The sequence below is a fragment of the Sceloporus occidentalis genome, unplaced genomic scaffold (assembly GCF_023333645.1).
Source record: "Sceloporus occidentalis isolate IW3139 unplaced genomic scaffold, rSceOcc1.0.p SCAF_521, whole genome shotgun sequence".
Taxonomy (NCBI): Eukaryota; Metazoa; Chordata; class Lepidosauria; order Squamata; family Phrynosomatidae; genus Sceloporus; species Sceloporus occidentalis.
The window spans coordinates 54,158-60,157 of record NW_028317501.1 but is presented as its reverse complement, the minus strand read 5'-3'; positions in this window follow the sequence as shown (position 1 = coordinate 60,157).

Genomic DNA, 6,000 nt, shown 5'->3' with positions numbered 1-6,000 from the left:
AGCCAGAGGAAGTAGAGGAGATGAGTGGTCAGGAATCCTCCACCTTCTCCGCTACGATCATCACCATCACCACCACCAGCAGCAGCAGCAGCAGCAAAACCTAGCAAATCTAAAGCATTTAGCAGTCCCACTATGGCCAGTACTGTTACCACCAGTCCCACCACCACTAGTTCTGCCTCTGTTCATCCACCCCGAGCAGTAGGAGCAGCACCCAAGGCACACTCCAAGGCTATGCGCGCCCCAATTTGGGAGCACTTTGAAAATGTTGAAGAAGGGCACTATGGAAAGTGCAAACATTGTGGGAAGCTAATAAGCAGAGGGAAAGTGTCTGGCCATTTTACCAGTGCTAGCATGAAGCATCACCTCAGCACTCAACACAACGCTGTGCTATTGGGGAAAGATGCAGAGGGAAAACTTAGTGCAGGCAGCATAGCTGGTGGCCGTGGAAAAACCCCAACAGCTTCTTCTTCTGAGCCAATAGCAGCAGCAGCAGCAGCTAGTGCTGGCAGCCAGAGACCAAGGCAGGTTGGAGCACTGCATGTCCAGCCCACCCTGGAACAATTTGTGGCATTCCAATCCAAAAGGTCAATGCCCAAACAGCAGGCCAATAAAGTAACACGACTGATTGGTCAGTTCATTGCTGTTGGAGGGGCATCCTTCTCTATGATCGAAGGGGAGCCTTTCAAACAATTGATGGCGGCTGTGGCTCCACAATATACAGTTCCGTCACGTTCCACTTTCAGCAGGAACATTGTCCCCTCATTGTATCGGTCCTGTGTTGCAGCAGTGAAAGAGGAGCTTTCCAAGGCTGCTGGTCAGTCTGTTCATTTCACTACAGATTTGTGGAGTGCACCTAGCGCCCAGCATGCCTTTCTTTCTTTGACAGCACACTGGTGGCAGCCCGGTGTGTCTAAGGAAGCTGCTGCAGCAGGCTACCGATCTTTCCTTCTCCATGCAGAAGTGATGGATGAAAAGCACACTTCCCAAAATATTCTGCATGCAATGAGGAAAATGTTTAGCCTTTGGGTGGGAGCAGAGGCAGGCACCAATGTTGAAGTTGGTTTTGTGGTAACTGACGGAGGTGCCAATATGGTGAAAGCGCTGCGAGATGGTCATATTGTTGGTGTGCGCTGTGCAGCCCACATCATCCATCTTGTAGTGAAGGCAGCAATGTCAGAAGGAACTAATGTGGCAGCAGTAGTTCTGTCCCGCTGCAGAAAGATCGCTGGGCACTTTCACCATAGTGTTAAGGCTAGCCAACTTTTGAGGGAAGAGCAAGAGAGGTCAGGTCTTCCCGCACACTGCCTACGCCAGGATGTCAGTACACGGTGGAACTCCACGTTAGACATGCTGGAGAGGATTTTGGAGCAGCAGAGGGCAATCCATAATCTTGCCTCAGAGCACAATATTGGGATTACCTCTCCATTGAATAGGGAGGATTGGACAGTGATCGCCCAGCTAGTGGCAGTCCTTAAACCATTCAGGGATGCCACAGAAAATTTAAGCTCAAACACTGCCAGTCTGGCCCAGGTAATCCCAGTGTTCTCCCATCTAGGCAGCAAGATGGATGTGTTCCTTGGAAACCGTGAGGCTGTTCAAGGTGGCACTCTACATCCTGACGTAGCAGCCATAGTCAGGAAGCTGAAGGATCTGCTAAAAGTACACCTTCGCAAACGAATGGAAGAGAGTCCCGAAATGATGCTAGCGTGCCTTTGCGATCCAAGAATTAAGGGAAAGCTAGCTTTGAAATTTAATGTTCTCAGTAGCTACCGGGAGCAATTGGTCAACAAGGTGCGTGACTGGCAGCGTAAAATGGGAATGCTGTCCGAGGAGGGAGAGGTGCAGGAGGAGGAAGAGATGATGTGGTCTGCTACTCCTAGCAGCAGCATCAGCAGCAGTGCCACAAGCAGCACAACACAGCTGAGTGGAGCAGCTGCGTTTTGGGAAGAGGCACTTGGGAGTATAGTTGGACCATCTGACAGAGCTAGCAGCAGAAAGGAGAGTAGTGCTGCTGAAATGGTCAAACTTTACCTCTGTGAAGTTCCTTCTGCGCCTAATGTTGATCCTCTTAGCTACTGGGATGAAAAGAAGAGTGTGTGGCCTGCACTCTCATGGGTTGCGCAGCAGCTACTATCATGTCCGCCAACCACTGTTCAAAGTGAGCGCGTGTTTTCTATGACTGGAAACATACTGAGTCCACAGCGCTCACGCATGGCACCTCATCTGATGGAGCAGATGGCCTTTCTTAAATTCAATCTGCCCAAGTTGGGTTACCCAGCTCTTAGCTTGGAAAGTTAATTTTTTTTATCTGTAATGTTTAAGGTAGTTTCTCCCCCTGGTTGCACGTGTTTGTGGTGTGGCAACGTCTGCTACCTCCGCCGGTGTAGCCAATTTACGCTAGGGCCTAGTGTCTGAGTTCTGGAAGTCCGCTCCCAAACGCCATGGACTGACAGACTTTCATGCTTTGCCCTGGGGTGAAACAGGTGAGCGGGTCGTCAATTGCCCACTCATTCACCTTTTTCCGTTTCCAACGCTGCTGCTGGTGGTGGTGCCAGCATCTTTTGCCAGTTCGCTTCCTGGCTGAAATCATGCCTCAGATGTCCCTAATGGAGAGGGTAGTTTCTCCCCCTGGTTGCACTTGCTGCGGTGTGCAACGTCTGCTACCTCCGCCGGTGTAGCCAATTTACGCTAGGGCCTAGTGTCTGAGTTCTGGAAGTCCGCTCCTAAACGCCAAGGACTGACAGTCTTTGGATGCTTTGCCCTGGGGTGAAACAGGTGAGCGGGTCGCCAATTGCCCACTCATTCGCCTTTTCCAATGCTGCTGCTGCTGGTGGTGGTGCCAGCGTCTCTTCAATGCCAGTTCGCTTCCTGGCTAGTGTCATGCCTCAAATGTCCCTAATGGAGAGGGTAGTTTCTCCCCCCTGGCTGCGTCTGTTTGCGGTGTGGCAACGCCTGCTACCTCCGCCGGAGTGGCCAGCTTACGCTAGGGCCTTGTGTCTGAGCTCTGGAAGTCTGCTGCCAAACGTCTAGGACTGACAGTGTTTGGGTGCTTTGCCCTGGGGTGAAACAGGTGAGTGGGTCGCCAATTGCCCACTCATTCGCCTTTTCCATTTCCTTTTCCATTTCCATTTCATTATTTTCCTTCTGATACACAACCAACCAACCAAACATAACACAATAACACAAATAACACAGTGACATAATACATAACACATATAACACACAGTGACAACACACATAACACACATAACACATACACGTACAATGCACAAATCACAAGGACCTTTCCTCTTGTTATTTGTCCTGGCCTTCACTTCTACACTCACTAGCATTAACGCTATAACTCACACGTCATACTATAACATTTTTCCATCCACATACCTGCCAACAGACCCAACCTTTTCAGGGACAGTCCTGCTTTTTTCCAGTCCTGTCCCATCTAATTTAGCTATCTAGGTATGCAAATACACGTTGGTAGTTATAGCTCGGTAGGTAGCACTAGTATAAACATTAAATAAATATAATAAAGTACTAAATAATAAATCTAACTTTAAAATACATTTAAATAAACCCCTTAATTTTTTAAAACCCATTAAAATTAAATTATTATTTAGACATAATACATCTTTAACCAAAGCAGTGCACTGCTACTAATCTTAAACATAACCGTACATTAACCCTAAGCTATTTTTTAGTTCTTGTCCAACATTTTTCCATCCGCATACCTGCCAACGCACCTAAGATTTTGGTGGACAGTCTTGCTTTTTTCCAGTCCTGTCCAGTAAAAGTTGGGTTGTTGCAAAGTATGCCATTGTGAATAGGTAGCAAATGTTAGGCATGTATTACAAGTGGTCCAAAATCAATTTAAAAATGTAAAATATTCCCTATTCTTTTATTAAACATCTATGGATGTGTGATTGTGTATGATAAACGGAGGCCAAGTTCTTTGGAGCATTTGTCTCTAGGTCATTTTGTGTACAGTACACCTCAGTACGTGTGTGCAACTCTATTGGTCGTTTCGGCAGGGGGCTGGCCTGCCATCAACGAATGACGTGCGTTCTGCAATTCACTCGTTGATGCCAGACCAGCCCCCTGCCGAAACGACCAATAGAGTTGCACACACGTTCCTTCACGGCAGCTGCTGCTGTGATGTGTTGTTAACCCCGTATTAACCCCTGCTAGGCAACCGGGAAGGAAACGAAGATTAAACGAGCACGAAGAATGTCCGCGAATATTCGCCCGAAGAGAAGACAGGAACGGGCGAATATTCGCGGAATACGAAGGTTTTTTTCCCCCGAAGACGAGCACGAAGACGAACACGAAGAGCCCCCTGGTGCCCAAGTCTAATATATATTATATAGTATAGTATTGGGTGATATATATTATTGGATGATATATATTATATAGTATAGTATTGGGAGATATATATTATATAGTATAGGTGTGGTTTCTTCTTACACAGACTATTAACAGGGTAAATGTTATGACTGCAAATGCGGTATTAGAGAGAGGGAGGCCTTTATTTTTTGGGTAAGTAAACAGGGTTTTTGGGTTAATATACCATAATTTATTACACTGGAAGCCCGTCCCATTCCTTGAAGATGCACTCATCCCGGTAAGTGTGTCTCGCTTAGGCTGGGGAGCCAAGCTCCATGACAACGGTTGCTATGGAAAACCTCCAAGGAGGTCGATGCTGTTACAGCTTAGGTGCTGAATGCATTACAAGCGCGGCCTCCATAAGGTGGAATTAACCCTGTGAGTGCTGGAGGGCAGCCATTATCTTGCCGGTGGCGGCCACAGATGGTGCTGTGAGAAGCCAGGACCGGACATGTCACAGAATCGGGCCGTTATTACAAACCTTCCGAGCTGCCCGGGGCACAGACATGGAGAAAAGTAGCAAAAGTGGAGCAGCACGAAAGTAGAAAGTGACGCGCACCGTAACAGTATATATTATATATATTATATAATATATTATATATATAATGAAATGGCCACTATGTGCACGCGTGCAGCACGGAATCACCGCCTGCCGGCTTGCAGGAAGGTGCTGCAGTCCCGCTGTAACATCTCCAGTGTATTGTATTCCTATTATTACCTGCTGGGGGTTTTTTGGAGGAGGGGGATATTTCTGCTTTAAATAGATTTTCCGCTACCTGTTGCATAACTTGCGACATGCGCCGCCTCCAGCCCCCTTCTGAATTCTGTTACAGGGGTCCTAGAGCTCAAATGTACAAATGTTGCTTTTGCTCCCAGTATGTTATAGTTGATATCTCTGCTTGAATGCAGGTGACTTAATTAAGTGTATCTTTAAATAATGACAAAGTTTCCATGACAACACGTATTAAAGCCATTTGGCAAGTCACTACCTAGAATCTTTACAGCGCGCTATTAAAGGGTTAATATTATAGGAGTCTCAGGGTCCCATCAGGAGTTACACTGCCGCCCAGTGGCCGAAGTCAGCAGTACAGGTCAGTCCATGCAACACATTCCTATTTACTTAATCTGATCATTTGCCCCAACACTGTATACAGTAATATAACCCCCAGCGCTGTATACAGTAATATAACCCCCAGCGCTGTATACAGTAATATAACCCCCAGCGCTGTATACAGTAATATAACCCCCCAGCGCTGTATACAGTAATGTCTGGTTTTATCTCATTGTGACGGAAGCCTCCATCACTGGGGCCACTGGAGAGGCCTGACTGCCAGCCTCCTCCCTATTGACTATGGGCCCTGGGTTTGTAAAGGCTTCTGTGGCTACCCCCAGCAGTATCCTCTCATCACTGGCTGAGGGGATTATCTCCGGCAGACAGCCAGGATCTGCCACCAGGGAGAGGCCGCCATTCTTTGATGTGTAATGTTGTATAAATCAGTCTCCCCCCTATTGTATTGTTAATCCCGTTACTGCCCCTGTTGTCTCTGAGAGGCAGATTAAGGGGGCGGTTTGTGTCCCAATATCTTGTTTTATGTTAATGTGTGTTTGCTGGATATATCCAGC